The 23,343-nt window shown below is 44.8% G+C and overlaps 1 protein-coding gene across 5 annotated transcripts in view; it reads right to left on the reverse strand.

Annotated features, from left to right (window-relative positions):
• TTBK2 (tau tubulin kinase 2) overlaps positions 1-19,193 on the reverse strand; it is a 1,138,589-nt gene extending 1,119,396 nt beyond the window's left edge. For all 5 annotated transcript variants that reach the window (XM_069638663.1, XM_069638662.1, XM_069638661.1 and 2 more), the window contains exon 1: positions 18,824-19,193. The gene's annotated coding sequence lies outside the window, so the exon portion shown is untranslated. The remainder of the gene's footprint in view (positions 1-18,823) is intronic.
• Between the last annotated feature and the right edge of the window lie 4,150 nt (positions 19,194-23,343).

A 23,343-nucleotide genomic window follows, 5' to 3' on the forward strand; every position in this document is an offset into this window, starting at 1 on the left:
ATGTGGCTAATCATCACAATTCTATCCAAGTCTGGAGCATGGCTAAACATCATAATTCTTCCAAGTGTGATGCACTGTAATCTTCACAGCTCTATCAGTAACGCATGGTTGAACTTCACAATTCTATTTGGATGGGACGTGTGGCCAAACTTGACAATTTTATCCAAAATGTTTCACCAACACGGAAGGCTCTACATGGGTGGCGAAAAATGCATTGATCTGGCGAAATTCTCCTAGGCACAGGTTTTGGTCTACTAGGCAAAAGGTGCAGCAACATTTTAGAATTCTCTTAGAATAAGTGGGCATGTTCCCCTCTTTCAGTTTGGATTCCATTTAAAGAAAATTGTTAGTGCTAAAATCAACAAGGTAAACTCTGTGGCTATAAGTAAGTGCAAAGTCAACGTAAGGGTGATACGAGTGTTATAGAAACTAAGCAGTAAAATCCAAGATGGAGGGCTTTACTGTAGAGAAACAGCACCAGTCCATTGGTGTTACGGCTCAGTAAAGCCCTCTGTTAAAAAGGAGGGGGGGGAATAGCCAGCCCTACAGATAAGGGGGCTATAGCCAGCCCTACAGATAAGGGGTGTAGAGACTACTTTTACTCCCTAAAAATAGGCAAATACTCCCCAACATTAAAATGGGGAGTAAAAATACTCCCAACAAAAAAAAATAGGGATTGTTTGGGCCAGTAGTGCACATAGTACCACAGGAAGAAACTACCATTATTATTTCTGCTTGATTGGAAGAGGCAAACATGCATCTTTTAATGTGTATGAATGACTAGGTGCAAAGGAATAAGTATTCCCATTGGGAATCAGACTTACATTTGTACTCCCTAAAAAACAAAAAAAAAACAAAAACATTTTTTAAAAAAATAAAAAACATTTTACTCCCAAAAATGGGGAGTAAAATACTCCCACTTCAAAATCGGATCTGGAGCACTGGGTATAGCTAATACTGCAACATAAAGTCTTATGAAGTGTTTAACATGATTTCGGGCCCAGATTCCAGCCCTCGCAGCCACACACCTGCACTGCCTCCTGGCAACCCCAGCACTCGAGTCTGTAGCTGCAACCCTACAGTCCCCTTGCAGCACTTCAACACCTGTTGTCTACACCTTATTCTCGCGCTTACCACCTGCTGCTCGCACTACCTGTTCTATCACGTGTTGAGCTCTTTCCACTACCCCCCCTGCCCCTCGCACTTTCCCCTTCCCTCTCCCCGCACTTGCACGTTCTCCATGTCACTGGGCCTAGTAGGGTCGTTTTGTCCCCTCGTTTCCCCTGCCTTGCCTCGGCGCGCTCTGAAACACTCGTGTATGGGCACGATACAAATAAAATATCATATCTCATATCATATCATGAGAAACACTGCACTTAAAGCGCACCACCATTCCTCCCCATGTCAAAAAAATATTTTTTAAATGTCCACATCAGAACTAGCAAAGAACTACCAGGGGTCCCTTCTCCATTTCAATGGCTGGTGATTGGGTAGAGCATGGAGATGCAAAACTGCTCTGCAAGGACAAGTAAGTGTGCAGTGGATGATGGACTGGGGAGTGACTAAGTAATGGGGTTGGGACTTTTGGAGCAGCACATTGCGCTCCTCAGAGACCATAGAATGCAGGCCATTACCAGTGGGGCAATACAGCATTGCGAGCCCTCCGGCCGATTGCCGTGCTCGCCCTAACTTAGCAAGTCAAGGAATACGACCCTTAGAAGGTCAAAGGTAATTGAAGATAGCCGGTTACATTACATTAACTTACTGTAGGATGATTTAATTCGGTAAACAGTGGTAAGCAAGTTTATGTGAAACAAACCACTTGTGAGATTTAGCTCATGTTAAAACCATGCTGGTGGGATGTGGAACATACAGAGCGAAAGAGTGGAGGTCAACATTGTTTTTTTTACATAGAAGAGTATGGTTCTGAAAAGGATAAAACTCCAAATAAATCTGCAAGTTTAGAAGTGGCACATAATTGCAAATTTAAGAGAGTTAAATTTGACGGAGGCAATTAATGCAATGGCAATATAGGATAGGTACGATTTTTTTTTATTGAAGCCTGTGTCCAGAGTTTTACTGAAAAGTGAATTCTTCCGAGATCCTGTGGCACTTCTCTTGGTAATGCGTGTACTCCCCAATCAGCTTCCTGGCCTCAGCTGCCATTCTTTGATCGTTGTTGCACACAATAGTCAATATATACACACCATAGGATCAGGGGGAGGGGGGGGAAGGGGTGTCGAGAGCCAGAAAGGGGATCCTACAAAGAGCAAGGGGGCATCGAAGGACTGTTTGACAGTGGCAAAGAGAACATGTATAAATGGAACCTGTTCTGCAGGAGTGCAGGGAGAAAGTTATGCTGGGCCTTGTTATGCCTTTAAATGCTTAGTTATGCAGTTAACGGCTGGACATATCTGGTTATGCTGTACGTAGCTTGAGTGTTTATGACCCTCACTAGGCAACTCACCCTTCTGCTTTCCAGTGTATACTACACACACGCCTACTAGCTACTCACACACTGCGGGCGACCAACTGACAGTACCATCCAACTTTACATCTCTTCAATCAGCTTGTCCCAAAGGGACCTTTAATGGTAAGCCACTTAGGGTTCCCTTATCCACAGCCCACCTAGAAGCTTACCAGCACATGGGACACTTTCTTCGGAGAAGAACGGATCAACACTGCAGGTCTCGCATCCTGCCTCTCCCCCAATACTTTTCCCATCCCAATCTCTTAAATGACCTAATCAGGAGGCCACCAAAATGGCAGCACTGATCTACAACACCACTCTACATAACATTAACCCCATTTACAGCTAGGCCAGCTCATTTGCATTGCTCTGGGCTTGTGAACATCAAGCATTAGATCAACAGGTCTGTGCTAACCCTTACAAACGTGGGCAATAAAGGGACCTTGGTAAAACATTGTTTGGTAAAGGAAGAGAGTGAGGTTATGTAGCATCAAAAGGCTGTGTCTTCAGCTGCAGCTTAGGTTTATGTATTTATTGACAATTGCCGCGATACTGGATGCCAAATGCAGATTCTGCAGCTTCTGAAAGGAGGGTTTTGGAAGGACTCACCAATTCAACAGTATTTGAAAGACTAACCAGACTTGATGAGCACTTCGGAGCTACAGGGAGTACAACCATACACTTTCAAGGTACTAACTCGCCATAAGTAGCCACTCTACCCCCTCAATTCTTCACATTCACAGAGCACACCATTTCTTACTCGCCAAGTCAAATATGGCTCACCAATGGCTACTGCATGTGCAAATGGAGGCCTAGCATACAGTCCTCTAGGGAAGAGCTCTAAGGAGTTTGTTTAACGGGATGGGTTAGGGACAGGATCAGAAAGCAAACGGAACGTGGGATCTGGCTGAAAGAAGGACATTCATTTGGGGCAAAAATGTGGATACTCTCGTCAGCCAGTGGAACAGAAAGGAGTAATGCACAAAGTTTGGTGAGGTGTCCCAACTCCTATCTTACGATATGGAGGTAGCAAACGACTAGTGACTGGGTTGGTCTGGCCACCACTTGATGTGCCTCCCACAGGGTGGATGAGGAGGTATACTGTAGGCTCGATATTTGCCATGAGACATGGTAGTCCTGATCCCCTAGAAGACGCTCAAGCTGCTGATGCCAGAACACGGACATCAGATCATATGGCAGGGAGTTGGAGCACTTCCAGAAACTGAATCAATAACCTCTAAGCACAAGAGGAACCAAGAGTGTGTCGTCACAGAGTATGATAGCCCCACACGTCTTGATTAACGTGTACTGTACCAATACCATAAGGGGCCACTACTGTAGTCATCTTTGTAGACCAATTACGTATCTTGCCAGCGCAGCGCTTATCACTAGGCACGACTATTTCCAGTAGGAAACAGCCAATTGCATTCTGCTTCATTTACGAACATATGTTGACTACTGTGTGTATTGAACCACCAAAAGTGACTATTAAGTCACCTTTCAAACACACGCTTGTCCATCCGCACCCAACAACCGTTCTTCCCACACATCTGGTCATCACACTGGTATTCCAAGTCATGCTTGCCCTCAACATTAACTGTCATAGGAATACTTATATTAACCTGATCATTCAGTATACAATCTCTAGCTCCACACACTTTCAACTTCAGGGCCAATCCCCAGACATACATTGCCATGGACATAGCCAATATTACTGTGGTCATGGCGCCTCCCATCAGGACTGTAATGCCACATCAACTTGAACAGACAAAACTTAATAAACTCCTGCCACCTTTACTTCACATCACCGACAGCTCAACTCCCTTTGGAAACTTAGTCACCAAGCATACCTGCCCACGTACTCTAGCGCCCACGGGTTCAACGATATGCCACTAGACCTACGCCTAATCAACGATGCCCTACTAACCTTAGAAATCCTAGGCTTGGATCTAGGCTTAATAAGATACTCCCACCACTTTCCAACCAAAGCAATAAACTTCATCCAAGAAGAGATTCAATCATAAACCTAACACCATCAACCTAACTGATCTAAAAACCCACCAAACTTCACAGATAATAATTTGCCTCATATCAAAAAGTGTTCTTATCAAAGCCAGATCTATTGTAGCTCATGCTCTAGACATTGCCGATCTTATCATTGCTAACCAACTAGATTTCCTAGCTATAACAGAGACCTGGCTCTTCGCAGCAGCAGCAGGAGCAACTCTTTCTATAGCCATACCTGAGAATTATTCCATATTCAGACTAGATAGAGAAACCTCTAGAGAAGGCAGCATAGCTTTCTTTGTCAAAACTAAATTGGGACTAAGGGTCGCAACACATCCGCCGTTCCCTTCAGGAGAACTTTTGACACTCAAACTCCTGCTATCAGCATCACGAACTATAACTATGCACCTCATTTACAGACCACCTGACCCTATTTCAACGTTTGAGGAAGACATTACGGCCCTACACTCCACTAATACGAAACCAAGCTCTCAAATTATAATCTTAGGAGATTTCAATCTCGGACTGAATGACTTGAACGATGCAAATGCATCTGCTTTTGCTAACACCATCGCCCAGTAAGGCCTTACTCTTAGGATCAACACACCCACTCACTCTTAAGGACTAACTTTGGACTGAGTTGCGGACCTTAATTGTGAGACCTCAATAACATCCACTGAACCATGTACTTGGACCGATCACCACCTCATTTCCTTTTCAATTCAAGACAGTCCACAACTCAATCTGACAAAGGTCCTGGCCCTTCCGGCTTTGACTAGAAACAAACAGAATATAACAGTGGACAACCTACTACTGCTACTCCATCCGATCACTAACCCTACATCACTCCGTTCAGACCCGGCAGCCTTAGTAGAGTTATATAATACAATGATGAATCAAGTCATAGATAAATTAACTCCGCTAAAAATATGCAAAGGGAAACCACAAGCTCACCTCAACTCCTGGTTTACTCTAATCTTAAACGAAAAAAGAACCCTTCGGTTCTGAACAAATAATCTCATCAAAATCCCCTCAAGATACAAATCTGAGATTTTACAAACCAAAAGAGACACATAACAATAGAATTAACAAAGCCAACTCTGGTACAAGAGAACTCTGTCATTTTAAGATAATTAGAGTTTCCTTCTCCTCCAGCTGACACTTGCATCAACGACAAGACCTGGTGTACCAATATCCAAACTGCAAGCTCAAATAAATATTGCCTCTACAAGAATAAATTGAAGTTAAAAAACGAAACCTCCCATCTAATGACCTACCATCACAAAAAAGAGCCGACGACTCTCATAAAACAGATCAATTTAAATAGCTTCACTTAAAGCATCTAGATGCCAAGGGGCTACATGCCCGGCTACTATAATTGAAGAGGCAGCTAGAGATCTAGCGCCTTTCATCACTACACTAATTAACTCTTCCTTCGACTCTTGCTCCGTCCCAACTAATCTAAAAGATGCATGGGCTCTTCCCCTTCTAAAGAAACCGAATCTTGACCGTAATACTCCTACTAATTACAACTGTCCCATTTCCATTGAAAATCCTAGACAAGGGAGCCTACCTACAGATCCAGACCTACCTTGAGGTGAACAACTTGCTAGGACTCCGTCAGTCTGGGTTTAGACCTAGACACGGTACAGAATCTGCTCTTATTGACCTGAAAAACCATATGGATGAGATAAAGGACAAAGGAGAACTAGCCCTCCTCCTTCTACTGGACTTGTCCGCCGCTTTTGATCTAGTCGATCATAAAGTGCTCTGTAAATCACCTGACATCAGCTGCCCAATTTTCGGCAGAAGCTACTGCTTGGAGCCAATCCTTTCTGACCAATCGATCCATGAGATCTACTACATCAGCTGAGCCTGCACCTATAACTTGTGGAGTACCGCAGGGCTCCTGTGTCTCCCGCACGATGTACATGTTCACTAAACCCCTTTTCGATGACCTTGACAGTCTGAGTGTCTCCAACGCTAATTACGCAGACAACACTCAAGATTCTCATCCCCCTTTCAGGTGACTATGACAGTGATGTTGCCCGGTTAAATAATCTACCTCACTATTCAAGTGTGGATGGCCACTCACGGCCTTTGCCTTAATGACGAAAAGACAGAGCTCTTGCTCATCGGCTCCCCATTAAGACTGAACTAAATGAGTGACCTGTTTAAGACATTCAACATTGACGGTATGAATATCAAAGTGTCTAAAGTGGTAAAATCCTTGGGTTTATACCTGGATTCAGCTTTGAACTTGGACAAGTCAATGTGACGGCCTCAGCTACAGCTTACACTTGCAAATTAATGCATGCAAACCGTTTGTTTCCTCAAAAAGTTGCATTAAGCTAGCAAGAGCGTTAATTCTTTCAGAATTAGACTACTGTAATGCTCTCTAAGATCTAGCAAACACAATGTTAACAAACACCAAACATTGCAAAATAATGCGCTATGAACGGCGTCAAGTATCCCAAGAATGCAGCATATCTCGAACGCCAGACTTTCCACTAAATGGCCATTAATCAAAGATAGAATTAAATTTAAATCATTAACCCTTACACACAAATGTCCATCTAACTCGGCCCCTAAATATTTAGTAGACAAATTCACCAGAAATCCATCTGAGCGTCCCACCAGAACCCTGCACGCTAACTGCCTCAAGGTCCCGGGATACAAGCTTTAGAAAGCACGGGGTAGGTAGCTTCCCGGTTATGGCAGCCCAGTTGTGGAACTCTATTCCTGTAGACTTAAGCTCAGACCTTTCCTACTACAGTTTCAGGAAAAAGTCCAAAACCTGGCTCTTTTCCCTTGACGTATAATATCTCACCCTATTGCCATTTGTGTTCATATGCTTAGGACTCTGCCTACTTGTACATTTTTGTAAAGTTATATGTTGTAAATTCAATTGTACTGTATGACCTATTATGATATGTAAATAATGTTAGTATTTGTTCCACCTTGTATACTGTCTAATCATCTAAGTAACCTGTAAAGCGCCCAGATACCTCAGGGTTTGGTGCGCTATAAAAAATAAATAAACAAACAAACAAACATAAGGATAGTAACTTAAGACCAGAATGCAAGAGGCAGAGTAAAACCTGATCCCTGTGTAGGAACCACTAAGTTATAACAAAGCAGGAGACCTTTGGAACCATTTTTATTTACTATAGTGTAATACAACCAATGAAGGCTTTTTATACATTGTATCAAAATAAAATCATAATCCATTGAATGAAAAAATAAAGCAACAGTTACATAAATAATCAGGAACATAAAATGTCTAAAGTGTGCCTAATAAAACAGGAAAATGTATTAAAATATAGTGAAGACACATCATTGCCTCTAAAATAGCACTCCCATATCGATTCAAGATCTTCTCTGTATCTAAACAAGACTCTCACAGTCGAAGAGTACATGTTTCGCAGCCTCCTAACTATTGATGCCACAGTCTGCACATTCTAGATTCCCTATCCATTTTACTCCTGGCGCCCAGGACTTCTAGAGTCTCAACTAAAACACAAAATCTCATGCATTTACAGGCTAGCAAATTGTTAGGTCGTATAAAAAGTACCACCCAACGTTTTACTGGCCAGATTTACCATTATTTGGTATTCATCAAGCTCAGTGATCCCCTTTTAGTTAATATTTTAAAGTGGGGGATAATTGTATTAAGGGAATCAATGCGAAGGTGCTGTACCACCCACCTGCTACACTCCATCACCAAAGAAGTATCTCCAATTCCACATACCTTAAATGAAGAGGTACAGTGGATTGTAGTTGGTTATTTAGTACGCGCTTAATACCCAAAGGCTTCTAAGCACGGACACGGGGAATCGAACCCATGTTGGTCCGTGGTGTCTTGCTTGTAAGGTGAGCATGTTACCCCTGAGCTATCCTCCCAAGTGCCATCAAAGACAAAGGGGAATTGGGCACACAATAAGTTTCCAATAGAGATGGATGCGGCGTAAACTCAATGTACAACTTATACAGTGGATGCTCAATTCTGCAGACAGATAATCAATTGTCAGATTGCAGGGATGCTTAGTCAAAGTTTGAAGATAGTTACTTTCCAGTTTCTGAAGTTGCACAGCCTCAGCTCTATTACGCAGACAAGAACTTTGCCTTATACACTTTAATGCTAGAGTTAAGAGAATATCCTCAACATTTCAAAGAAAGGGCACTAACCGAACCAAGCTGGACCAGGGCTTCAGTTTTGTCAACTTGGGCTTTCCAATTTTTGAGTTGATCATCAATGGTCACACTCAGATAATCAAACTGAAGGACTATATCTATAACATGTTGATCCAATATCCAAGTACATTTATTATTTAGTTTCTTTTGGCCAGGATACATGGTTATGATTTTGGACTTCAATATATGTTTATTTTAAGGCCATTTGTCTTTAAGTAAATAAGTAAGGATTTAAGTTGGAGTTGCAAACCTTTCGGTGTGCAATCCATAAGGATTAGGTCATCTGCATAAACAAGCCACTGAATGCAGGTATTGCTTGACCTGGGAGGATGAGCTTTGCCAATTAATATCATCTTGGTAAAAAGGTCCACAAGGTAGAAGTTATACAAAGAGGGGGCTAAAATGCACCCCTGTTTTAAGTCCACATAAGTTTGTAAGGTGTCGGTAACCAGACTGGATAATGAAAGTCTCACTGTTACCATAGTGTTAGTATGTAGATCTGTAATCATGTTAAGAAAGCCTGGGGAAATATCCCAGTTAACAATTTCTGCTGCAAAATTTCACGCTTCACAGTATCAAACGTGGAACTAAAAATCAATTCAGAACCACAATGCAGAGAGAGACAGCTGCTGTAGAAAATAGTATTTCTTGATCCTGCGTATCATCGGGCGGCCCGCGAACAGGAGAGCCAGCGAGAAGCTAGGGAATTAATCCCAAGATGTCACTGAATGCTACTGACTCCTTTAAAGTCTTGTGGTCGCAAATTATCTGACTGTCATTCTACCAGGTCATTAACCAATGTAGAGCTTGGACTAGTCACCAAGTAGGGCCAATTAAGAATTCAAACCGGCCAGACCAATCCCAGATGGGAATCCAGCAGGCCAACGGAATAACCAAATCAGAAGTCGTCTTCGAAATACCTCCAACACTGGGTGTACAAAAGAGTTGGCGAAAGATCAGAAAGGGAAAGAATCCCAGTGCAAGCAGACATGCAGAACACAGTTCCTTCCCTTGATGCAATGGAGAACCGCAGCAGAAGACTGACAGAAATCCTACCTGCTTGGGAGAAGGTGGAATACCGGGGAGGCCATAAGGCCACTGCTATGTAGGGGAACATGGTCATGTCCCTGAAGGTCTGGTGAGAGGTTTGGGGGAAGTGTAGAGACCAAGGGACCGTGAAATGGGGGTATGGCTTAGAAAGGACATATGTGAAGACCCTAAGGGAATCGCTAAGGCATGTCTTACCATCAGCGACCCCTAGGAAAGAGGAGTGGTTCTTGGCCCATGGCAGAAGGGTATCAGAATATGGTCTGCATGACAAGAAGCTTGAATTTGGGTGCAGAGGAGGGGGAATACCCATTGAAGTTTTTGAAAATCACGTACCCAAAAAGGTACTGGGGGTCCTTATGTAAAGCTTGAAAACCAAGGTCCAGAAGGGACAGGTCATGAAGAGCAGAGAAAAATACGATCTAAAGAAGACACAGTACATCTCTGAAGTAATCAGTACTGAGAGAGAGAGAGAGAGACCTTTCTGTCCTGAAGGGAAAAGATTAATATTAAATGCTGCTATGCTTGAGAGAGTTCTTGGAGCAATAAACCTTACAGAGAGGTCAAGGTACAGGTTTTATGATGCAAGTGGTCGGGATGTATTCACAAAATATTTGTGACGGTGTGATTATGTCAGCAAATCTGGAAGGATTGCTAAACGTGGATAACGTTGTATGGTTCTTAAGCATTAGTAGGGCAAAGAGCAGATGCACGCTGGTTGAAATAGTAAGGTTTACGCGTGCTTGGTATAGCCCAATTTGACAATACAATGGCAATTTAGCAGGGCAATTAATGCCCAGCATTTGCATACTAGCACACAGGTGATTTCTTTTTTAAGGTGCCGTACTCATAGTTAAACCATCCAATGGCACAACTTTCTAATTCACCTCCAATGTGCAGGTTGGCTTCCTATTTTCCAGCTCCAATTTGCATTCAAGGTCCTTTACTAATGACCCCTCTTCTCGATTTTCATCTCTGGTGCCTTAATCACACTGTTCATCTACATAAATACTCCAATTCGTCATGTCACCTGCCAATGTTCATCCAACGTCAGGATGCTAAATGATACAATTTAAGTACTAGCCACATACAAGTCAATCGTCCACATTTGTAACCAAGAAGCGGTGCATAATTCAAGCACACTACAAGGTCAGCAATCATGCTTCAGTGAGATGGGCAGGGCTCCTCTGGAAGTCCCCACGGTGGTGACAATTGCAGAGGTAGAGGCCAGAACGCATGAACATCTAATGCGTCATGGAGCCACCGCAGATACAAAATTCTGGTAAGTCTAGGCTTTCTCCCTTTAAACGAGAGGCAGGAAACAGACTATTTCAATAACAGTAGAATGTTAACTAGAGGACCTCACCAATACATTGGCATCCACATAGCACAACTGGTTGCATAAGAACACAACTCTGACACAGCAGCTTCATTAAACACAAGCAAGGGAATTCAGAAACTATACAATGGGTATTTTGAGGATAGATGTAGGAGTTGAAATACTGGACTATGGGCTAGAGGGGAGGGCTCATACGATTTACTACTCTGGAAGACAACTATGTTGATTTGCTGGGGAAGGAGAGGGAACACTGCATGGCTGCAGGGCAGGTAACTTAAAGAATGTATAGGTTATCAACAAGAGAACCACAATGGGGAACGACTGGAAAGACTGACAGAAACAGTACTCTGCTTTACAAATTGGAGGGACAGCCTGTGAAGTTGTGGTGGCAGATCGTGGATTGCAGCTACTGCAAGACTTTGTTAAACTGCAGGCGGATTAGAAGCCAGCAAGGCCTTTTTAGATGCTCTGGAAGCAGAGCAGAGCATCAGAAGAGCCCCAAAAGAGGGCATGTTCACAACAACAGAGGGTTGGTTGTTAAATCACCGTTTCGGAGAACTTGTTTCTCTGTGCCTGAACCTCATGGGTGTGGGGCTTCGTCAGGGTGGGAGGCCTTTTTCTAAGAAGGTTGAGCGTTCTGATGTAGGATATAACTCGGGTGCCAATTATTTTTTCTTTAAATATTTTACTGAAAACAACAGGTTTTGTTTCACAGAGATGTGGATTTTCTCAACCACTGCCACTTTTTGGTCCCTGGAAATTCAGCCCCCCCACAAGCCACCAGCCCAAGGGTATGGGGATGATTTTAGGTGAGGGCTGGGTGAGGGGAGGGAGAGAAGAGAATAGGAAGGCCTGTCGAGTGTTGAATACCAGAATATAGTGTTGGGGTCCTTATATACTTTATACGGTGCATGGAGTTGCCCGATTTGCTGTGGACTTAGTTGTCTGTATTCTTATTTTAAATGACCATTAAAAGAACCTATAAAACAATGTCAGCAATGACGTACTTGTGCAGTCCTAGCACCAACCATGACCTCAACGTACAATACATATATTTGGGTCAAAGGACTGGGAATGAGTTTGCTTTCTGCAGCAATCAACCACGTGTGAAACGAATAGAAATATACAATTTGTAATTGGGAGGCAAGCATTAAAAAGCCAGTATCCTTACATCACCAAATTGACGACCCAGGCCAATCACCTCATTCCTTTGCGCCCAATAACCCTCATGTGACATGCGTTAGGGGCGCAGAACAGCTTGAGAAGAGCTGCATTTATGTTTTGACTGGGACGGTTCACTGCTGAATTGCAAACTGACGAATCATGACAAAGTTGTCACCATGCACTCTCTTTTACCTGCCTGACAAAGCCCTCATCCTCTGGCGTCCAGAACACCACCACTAGAGATCTGCATCTGGTTAGACTACAACAGCAAAAAGGTTTCAAAAGAGCGCAGGAAACTTGCATTTTTCACCTATGCCCCCCAGCCTTTGGAACTTCAAACCCGTCAACATCACACTCGACTCAATCCTCAAGCAGCTTAGACAACAAAAAAGATCAAGACCTTCGTCCTGAAGGTGCACCTTCCCGCCATGACCCAGCACAGTATCCCACTGGGCAACCACCCTACACAGTCAACTCTCCTGTCCTAGCCACTACTGGTCTTACGTTGCCCAGTAACGGTAAGCACTCACTGTTCCTGCTTGCCATTAATAGGAGTTGTGCTGCAAAGGCTTAGCCCCCCCCCCCTCCCTCAACCGCTGCCACTATAACCTATGTATATAAATTGAGTATCCCCAGAAAACAGTCCCCATCTAGTAATGTGGGTATGGTAAAAGTCAACAATGCAGGTACTAGGATCTCCTGGTCTGATAAAAATATAGTACGTGCAGTCGAAACTTTGGGAACAGTAGAGCCCAATGAGCTGTCCAAACTTAAGGCAATGACCATTAACTCCATAGAGAATTGGATTCGTGTTTTTGCAGGTAAACATGCGGTTGCTCCTATGGGGCAAATGATGGGTAGTGGGGGAAATAAACTGCCATTTGATAAAATAATCTGAGATATGAAACGCAACTGTAGAGCTGAACTGCGAAGGGCCAAGAAAATAATGGCCCTTGGAGAAGTATATTATCGAACAGTTAGAGAGATCAAAAATAGATTTAGGTCAGCCATTAAGGCAAAAAAAAGGGCGGATAAGCTACTCTCATGGCAAAAACTGGTGAGAACCATATGTGAAGGAAAGACCCGTAACATCTGGTCCCTTCTGAGCGAGGCACAAGGCCCACAGAGGAGGGCTCTAGTTAACCCTATTGAAGCGAGAGTGTGGGTAAAATTTCTGGAAAACAGAAATATAGAGGGTGAGGAAGTAACAATGTTGGGCAGCCCGCCTTGTGAGGTCCCATTTCCTATATCTTACGAACTCATCCTGAATAAAATTAAAGAGATAAAATCGTCAAGAGCACCGGGACCCAATGGTCTGGCCAACATTGTTATGAAAGCGTACCCAGAGTTTTGGGCGAGTCTCCTAAATATCCTGTTTGAGAAAGTCGTAATAACAGGTAAAATACCCTGCTCCTGGCAGACGGCAATATTAATTCCCGTTTTTAAAAAGGGTAATAGACTTGATCCAAGCAACTATAGGTTGCTCTCAATGTTAGATGTTACGGGAAAGATATTTGCCTCACTTCTGCTCAATGAATTACAATCTTGGGCCGAGGGTAAAGGAGTACTGTCTAGATTCCAAAGTGGGTTTAGACAAGGTTACTCTACTGCCCATAACATCATGGTAATGGATATCTTGCGATCTAGAGCATTGAGAAGTGGATCTGCCCCTCTCTACGCACTTTACATAGATTTCTCTGCGGCATTTGATTCTATACCTCGTAGCCGTCTGTGGAAAAAACTACAATCAATGGGCTGTCCGGAAGGCTTAATATATTATCTTAGACTTTTGCATTCGAACAACTCAGTTAAATTGAAGCTGGACCAAGAAGGCCACACAACTGAAAACATTGTGCAAAACAGGGGAGTCAAACAAGGCTGTGTAACAGCACCCCTAATCTATAACCTATATGTTTATGATATCCCAGATGCTATAAATGATGTTAGCAATTGTCCGCCGAGAATTGGAAAAACAAGTTGCCCAGTATTAGCTTATGCAGATGACTTGGTGGTATTTGACCATACCATCAGTGGGATGCGTAGATCGGCGGTTGCACTCTGGGAGTACGCAGAAAAGAATGGGCTGAATATTAACCTAGGAAAAACAAAGATTATGAGGTATACAAAAAAGAAGGCCTCACGTGTGCAACTTACAGTAGGGCTAGCGAACATTTCCTATGTCCCTCGGTACTGCTATTTAGGCATAGATTTTGAAGATCGTGGAGATTATGTCGCCTGTAAACAAACACGCCGTATTAAAGCATCACAATTGACTGCCTTGTTCATAGATTTACTGTTGGGCAAGGCGGTTTTACCCTGTGGGGGACTCGTCAACTCTATATCCAGGTTTTTGCTCCAGCGGTAATATATGGCTTGGAAGGCCTCCTGGAGTCTGATCTGAAATGGCTACAGGTGCTAGAGGGTACATTTTGGCGACATGTTCTGGGCCTATCTCCCTCCGTCCCTGTGGCCATTATCAGATTAGAATTGGGTCTGACCTCCTTAAAGGCTTTGGTACTGAAAAAGAGGGCCTCGCTTTATCTTAGAATGACCGAGATGTAAGTAATGGCCTACTAACAGCGGTCCATCAGGAATTAGAAAAGGAAAGTTTGATCTCTACAACTGTCGACCAGATGAATAATCTGTTACGCGAAATAGGCTGGCAACACAGAGATGGTAAATACTCAGAGGAAGTAAACAGAGCACTAAGCAAACGTGTAGATCTCTGGGATTGGCTGGAGAATTTTGATCATCTTAAGAGCCTGAGCAGTTACCATTTTGTGCAATATAGATTGTTTGACTTTAGGAAAGCCCAGAAATATCTGAATATCTGTCCATCTGTCAGACTTAGACGGTTCATATTGTTGCTCAGACTGGAACAACTACCTACGCTTATGACCACAGGGAGAAAAGATATGATTCCTGTTGAGAAGCGCATATGCCGACTATGTAAAATTCAAGAGCAGCTGGAGACGGCAAAGCATCTATTGACTGAATGTCCAGAGATGGCCAGCATATGTTCCCCTCTTTTTGCCAGCTATGTCCATGAAATCACGCATATTGGGGAAGCTTTATTTTGGCATCATTGTCTCAACTCTAACAGCATACGTTTGCTGACAGTCCTGTACACTATCTGGCTGCAAATTGAAGTTAGGTTGGGTATAACTCTTTAGATGACTATATTCATTATATGCGGGTAAATACCAAATAGATTGTATGAAACATATGTATATAGATTATATATTCTTCTATCTTAACTTTTTCTGTAAAAGACATGAATTATTTGTATTTAAAATTGTATTTGGATTCTGAATCATTTGTATTTAAAATTGTATTTGGATCATGTTTTAATACTTTATGGTATGTAACGTGAAATTTGTGTAAAGTTTATATAATTTAAACTATAACACAATAAATATTATTATTATATAAATCCTGTTGCTTCCTAATCTAGGCTTGTGCGCAATAGCCAGCATTCATTATTTAAAAATCAACAACGTGGCGGCATATAAATGCAATGGCGCAAGTTGCACGACATAAATCAGTACTTCTCATAGTTACTGGCGTCCCGTCTTCGCACTCCTCATGATTTCGTGTGTATCTATATTTACACACTACACTGCGGTCTCTCCGGGCTCCTGCGCGAGTAGGAGTTATGCATCACTTGAGTAAAATAAATGGGTTGCATACTCCGCAAATAAACAATACATTTTCTGTGCCGTGTTACAAGGCGCAAAAGAGCAGCAGGCCGAACTCCGGGAGCCAAGGCACCAATGAAGTAAACTGTATAATGCGTCCCTGACTGACATCATTTGGACGCAGCTGAAGTGTAGTGGCTTGTGAAAGCGGGTGAGGCTCCGATCTGCTGTGCATGACATTTGACTCCAAACATCCGCCCAAAGACTGCCTTGAAACATGACAGACGTAAATTTCTTTTACATATGAAAAGACTAACTCCTAAACACGAGGGTGATGGATGCACCCCGGAAGCACGGGCCTCCAGCTGCATGTCTGTAGTACGTCTCTCCCCCGGCACTTCTTGCCGACACCTGCCAAGAAACGTGTGTGCATAGATCACTGCTTGCAACCGGCCATGGGAAGATGCTCGCCGAGTGTTTGCTTTGGAGGGGTGCACATTTCTGCGGCGACACGTGCGTTCTGCTCCATCGCAGCCTTGCATTCGCATCCCATTGTACTGGGGCACACCCTTTCTGATTATAGCCCCTCGCGATCTGTGTGTGTGTGCGCGTGTGACAGGACTCAGAGCAACAGAACACAAACGCGGGGCACCGAGGCTATGCACACAAACGAGAGCTCGCCAAAGTCAAGGTGGAAAGCCCAAGCACAGCAAATGCTATTTCATAATAAAGAAACAAAAACACTGCTATGCGTCTATTGGCTCGCATAGCTCCACTACACAGCCTGGTCGCAGACACTCGCGCACGCTTTTATAGAAAACATACTGTGAAAGGAGGGGGCGAGGCGGGTAAGCACGGCCCCGTATTACTATGGATGTGTACGCTCGACACGGGGGTGAGAGAGAGAGAGGGAGGGAGGGAGGGAGGGGGCTGCCATTTAAAGCCGACGTTGTGCATTCTTGGCGGAGACCGGAGTGCCTCGCCTGCCACATGCAGTCAAGGATGGAGAGCGCACACGCACCGCCCCAATGATAACATGCACACACCGCACGCATGTTGCCTCGATAGCTGCAATGGAGCCTGTGGGCGCTGAAAGCTGCCCCTCTCTCCGTTTGCAGAGAATCGCTGCGGGAGGAGTCCGTGCCAGGCTGCGAGACAGCTGGCCGCTGTGCCCGCTGCATCGTGTCACACTGCCGCAATGTTTTATTCTGCTTCATAATAGAAGGCGAAGCCGTACGGATTTTCTATCATATTAGCCTCGACAAAAAAATGGGCGCAGCCATCGACTCCCAGATGCTCCCTTCCCCTCCCCAATCGATAGCTACTCAGGGATTGGAGACGCCTCCTCATCCCCAGACCCTACACGCCACGGAGTGTGCATAACACCGCGATGCTCTTGCCCAGCAGATGCAGGCTCTGCCAGCGCGGTTGCCATTGCTCCTGGCGCTCCACACACCCACCCACCCTCAAGGTTAGCAATTCAATGGGCAGCTCTGCTTTGTCCTGCCCACCCCCCCCCCCTCGCCCAGCCCCGCCCCCTTCTGATACAGACATCAGAAATGAAAGGATGCCGCCCCTGGACACACACACCGAAGGGGCCACATCTACATGCTCAGAGAAACAAAAGGCGTGTTGGTGTTCACCGCAGCAGCCACACAATTCCCAGCCGAGCCTGCACGGCCGATCAGTATTCAGAGACAGACGGGCGCAGCTGCTGTGCACGACGCCCACCGTGAGGCGGCACCGGGTGACACTGGAGGACACGTACCCTACAAAAGTGTGCAGGCGGGCAGCACAATGCACGTACGCGTGGCTTAATTAGCCAGTGCATGTAAACAAAAAAAAGGCAGAGAAAATGATTGACTCCAGCCCAGGCCGGGGGAGTGAGTCCTTCGTGACCACGTGACACAACGCCCACAACAGTAAGATGGGCAACCGAAATACCCACTACAAGACAAACAGGCTGCGCGGGTGCACTGGCAACCAAAAGAGGCACTGGAAATAATGGTCAAAGTGCCCCCAAATTACACATTTTCAGCAAGCCCAAGCCTTGTCCTATGATAACATTTGGAAATTAAATAGGTTACCGCACAAAAGAGGCCCAGGGTGCAGAGGGAGGCCTCTCCAGAGTTCCCTATAGGCAAGTCCACCCCTGACAGGCTGCATAATGCAAGGAATACACCGGCCACAGCCAAATAAAGCAGGGGGCAGTGGAAAGAATAAACCGTTGACCACATGCATGCAGGAGTTAATACACGATTGAAAGTAGGAGCTTCACAAACGAAGCACAATGCATATATCGCTGGGCACTGGAATGAATGAACACGTGAAGAAAGCCGTTTAAAGATAGGTGTATTTAATGCGCATGAAACAAGAAACATGAACGAGCCCAGGAATGAACACGGGGAATTAACGAAGCAATGGAGAAAACACTAAGGGGTGAATGCAGGAAAGAAGGGAGGTATGATGGGGGGAGTGCATGAATTGGACGGCATAAGGAAAGGGGGGACTGCAAGCAGGGCAGGATGCACGAGCAGGAGGGCAACGCACTGCCCACGAAACAAACCTAACCCGCGAATGCAATAACGAATACATTATGCATGTGAATAAATGAAAGAAGGGCTCCCAGGAGACAGGGAGTGCAAGAAAACTTGAAAGGTGAAATAAATGCACGAACGGAAGAATGCACTTGGTGAATGAAGGCATTCGGCCCTTAAGGAGGGAATGGCCGGGCGGGACATGAATACAAGCAGCTTAGATGCCCCCCCCCCCTCCTGGCCGTGCCCCCTATCCTTCCAATCCGCCCAAGTGCAATGCCCGTCCCTGCTCCAGTATAAGGCTCCCACGCCCATACAGACGCATACAAGGACCTTGCCAGCCCCGCTGTCATGTTGCTCCCCCCCCCCCCGTGCAATGTGATGCGTGAGTAGCGTGCGCGGCAGGCACATTAAGCCCTGTCCTTACCTGGAGGTGAGAACATCCCTGTGCGGCGCCTCAACCCTAGCAGGGGAGAGGACAGGAGCCCCGCATTTTCCCCCCGGGCACTCGGGCAACCACCGCTTCCTGCTCCTTCCAGAAGGTTCTCATGCGCTTCGCCCTCTCCCCATCTAACCCCGCTGCCCCTGCCACCGTCCCCGCTCCATCACTGCGGTACAAGCGACGTCACTGGACTACCTTCGCAACAAGACTCAGCGCAGCCTAGCCTGCTACGCCCGTCACGCCCACGGGCTGGGAAGCTGACAGCTGGCTCCGAACGCTGATTGGAGCAACTGTCTGCTCGTCACTGTCAGAGGGTGGGTTTTCAAGCTGTATTTGTTCTCCGCCCCATATTTCTTTGAATGCCGCTGGATCCAGGGTTGGTAGAGAGCGTGGTTACCTGGGTAAAGCGTCACAGAGGCCAATGCGCTGCTGAGGAGAAAACAGAAAAGCGTGCCGGGAATTGTAGTTTACGACACAGTGCGTGACTCGGCCGGCTGAAGACTTCAGAACCCGTCATTCTTGAACTGTCCAGTGCTGATTGATGTACATTGACCTACATTGTTCTTTTGTTTTGAAAGCAGGGCCCCATTTATCCACAAATTATACCGGCTTAGGACTGATTCTTGCAATCTGAGAGGCGACTATGTGCATGGTGTATTTACTTGTGTTTTAAAGAGTTTTAAGGGTGGCGCTATTTCTCGGCCGTTCCTTTGGGAAGTCAGCACATATTTCAATGTGCCTGCAGGCTTGGATGCGTAATGGGATTCTATAGCCCTTCTTGGAAACATTGCTCTGGCACTCCACCTCGGTTCTGGTTCTGGTGCTGGTGGTGGGAAGAGTGCTGGGGGCGGGACTAGGGACGAAGTTATGGAAAACGCTGTGTTAAAATAAAAAAATAAAAAGAAACACTGCGCAGCGTTGATATCACTTGAACCATGCTGAACTCACTTTTTCAACGCATTTTTTTATTTTTATTATTAGTACATGCCTTATACAATAAGAAAAGAATATTAATTTAACAAATTCATTAAATACCATTCTTAAATTAGATTACAATATTATTGAAAACACACCACTCACTCAATTTCATTAATTTAAAAACATTTTTTTAACTTGCTATCAAGACTGAAAGAAACACAGTAAACGAAAATGCACTCTACCATCACCTGTTTATAGTCATTATTTCACAAAGCGTGCAGCTATATGCATCCCTCCCATTTCAAAGTACCCATCATCTGCACCTTATACAGGGCAACTGTGTCTCCCAGTCACCCACTCACTGCTGGGTCTGCCACCATCTCACGTTAAATGCATCATGGTGTGCCTAAATGCAAAACAAAGACAAGCCAGAGGAGAGCTCTGCCACGCTCAGAAGTCTCTCTCCAAGGTGCAGTGTTTGGCGAATGTGCGTGGGCTTTTTGTTTCTGCAGTTCCCGAATCCAGGAACATCCAGCCCACTTCCAGCACGGTATCCTGTAACGCTCTTACGCTTAGCACTTAGCTGGTGTTGGATTTACAAGATCTGCCATTTGTATGTGAAGGCAGCCTGACTTCATATATAAAAATAGGATTGCAGAGTTTTTGTTTCCTGAATTCAGTAATGGTAATAGTTTGGAAATGAGCGGCATTGACTAGTGCAATGCGCTCTATTTGGCACAAACTGCCTGTTTATTACGCCGTCTTCAGTTACTACAAAACATGGCTGCTAGAGCGGTCACCCACCCTCCCTATGTTGCGCACTTGTCTCCTATTCTTCGTCAATTGCACTGGCTTCCGGTTGAGAAGAGGGTGTTGTTCAAGTCTCTCTCTATTGTGCATGAAGCCTTCTACAAACAGGGCTGGATATCTTCAGGCTAAATTTCTGCCCTATACTCCATCTAGAGCACTCCGCTCTCAATTCTCTCTGACCACCCGAATTCCCCAGACCAAGCTCTCCCGTGTTGGTGGACACGCCTTATCTGTGGCTACATCAAAAGCTTGGAATGCCCTACCCTATGTTTTACGCTAAAGGGAGGATCATTTTTCTTTTCGTCATGCATCAAAAAACGTATCTTTTCTAATCTTTCTGCTACTTAGCCTGCTCCCTTTCGGCTCTCCTTTCTGATCAGTGCCAAGATGCCCTCGGATGAACGCAGCACTCTACAAATTCCTATAACATAACATAACATAACATAACATAACAGTCAAAGGCTCTGGGAAATCATCAGTAACATATATTTTACCTATTAAAACAAGCGTTGACCAAGCCATCTGGTTTGGCTTTGGTGTACGTGCCCCTCCTCCACCTTGTGTCAACATAGACATGGCCCAGCTTAAACAATGGAGGTGCAGTAGCTGTAGACATTGCATTGACACCTCCATCTATCTCCCCCTACACCTGTTGTATACTGACCCACACACTATCATGACACTTACAACATTCCAGAACACAGAGGGATGTACCTGTGTATTTGTGGTTGTCTGCAATGGAACTTGCTCATGGACATTATCCTCTGCATTACATGGTAGATTTGTGCTCTAGCACCTTGAAGAGTCTTTTGTCCTGGATGGAATTACAAATAAAGATCACCGACCAAATAAAGGGACAGACTCAAAGAATATGACAAAAGACTACTTTATTCTCAGTTCATAAAGTAGGGAGACCTGACAAACATCGGACTGATGCATGCACTCAGAAAGCAGCTTGATTACACAGAGGTCTTTATACCCCAAAATGTGTCATCTATGACGTCATTCTACATGGCAAAATACAAAACCCATCAAGGGGAAGGATTGGTTAAGGGAACATATCTACTTATAGAATATATAAGGATTAGTGCATCATTGGCTACCCCTTATCTGTAGGGCACGCCTTAACTACCTCTGCATACGTTCAGTACTGATTATGAATCTGTGTGATTTTCCTGCCGCTAAATAACCCGCAACGGAAATGACCGCATGGGAAATGTACGCAATACAAAATTTTCGTACATTTCCCATGCGGACATCTATTGCAAAACAACCCCAAAACCATACAAACACACACCCCACCCACACCCCCAACACACCCACACCCCCTACTTACCTTTTCTTCCGATGCGCTGTGTCCCTGCGGCACCAGTTCCCTTTCACTTCCATGATCAGGAACCAACGCTGCAGGGTCCTTTTCTTTCCTTTTTTTAATTAAATTGTTTTACTTTTGATAGGGTGCGCTGTGGGGGTGTCCCCTGCAACCCCCGCTCACTAGTGAGCGAGGGTTGCAGGGGACACCCCCACAGCCCCCAGCTTTTTCTTTTTTTCTTTTTGGTCGATTGAGCTGCGGGGGTGTCCCCCACAATAGTATAGTGAGCGGGGTGATGCGGGCGACACCCCTGCAGCCCCCAGCTTTTTTTTTGTTATTTTTATATTTTGATGAGCAGGTCAGCTGCAGGGGTGTCCCCACAACCCCTGCTGACTATTAGCACCTTGGTCCATGCCGGTAAAATACCGGCACCGCCTTGGTGGAAAGGGGAATTACCGCCCTATTCCAAGGTTGGTGGGGCAGTAATTCCCCCTTCCCCCATTGCCCTTCCCCATTCCCATTTTTGCCCCATAGGGCATAATGGGAATGGGGAAGGTGCTAATTACGGCACCGCAAATTGCGGTACCGTAATTAGCTCCCTGGTCCCTTTGCGGGTTGGTTTTTAACGCCTGCAAAAAGCAGGCGCTAAATTCTCCAACCCACAAAGGGACCTCGTAGTAAGGCGGTAAGGGTTTACCGGTACCGGTAAAATACCGGTACCGGTAAACCCTTACTGCCTACCGTGTAATGAGGCCCTGAGTCTCTTTCTGAGGTAGCTTGGTTGTATCAGACATGAATCGGCGTCCATTTTCCTATCATGGCCGTCCTAGTCACATTAAATATACCTTTGTAGCAAGCTTCTATATGTTTCCTTTCTACCGTGCGTTACTACATATTTACAGTTATTGATCAGTAAGTAACTTTATCGTCTTTATAGTCATGATTACTTCAGCTTTAGGTACATGTAGGGGAGAAGGATAGCTCAGGGGCAACGCGTTTGTCTTGGAATCAAGACAACGCAGCGCAATACAGGTTTGAATCCCGATCCCGTGCTTAGAAACCACTCGCTGGTATTAAGTGCGTTATATAAAAACAATTATCATAATAATTATTATAATGTTCCTCTTCGAGCTTCAGTTACATTGTTACTACATCGTTATTCTTAAGTATGTTCATATAATTTTAACATATGTTCATATATCTTCTTTATGACGTCACTCTGCCCTCGTCAGATTTCACTTAATGCTCCATTATGTCCGTAGATGCGTGCTGACATCCTTCCATGTGAAAGCCTTCCACTGGCTAAGCATGAGGGTACATTCTGTACGTCTGTCTGAGTGCATAACATCCCTCGTACACTTAATGTGGTATGGGAATGACACAGGGGGTCCCATTTACTGCTCTTTTCCAACCATTCCAGCTTCACAGTGGTGATGGATTGGAAACTAGTGAGAAAGCGGCTACC

The sequence above is a fragment of the Ambystoma mexicanum genome, chromosome 14 (assembly GCF_040938575.1).
Source record: "Ambystoma mexicanum isolate Mex_15411 chromosome 14, UKY_AmexF1_1, whole genome shotgun sequence".
Lineage (NCBI taxonomy): Eukaryota > Metazoa > Chordata > Amphibia > Caudata > Ambystomatidae > Ambystoma > Ambystoma mexicanum.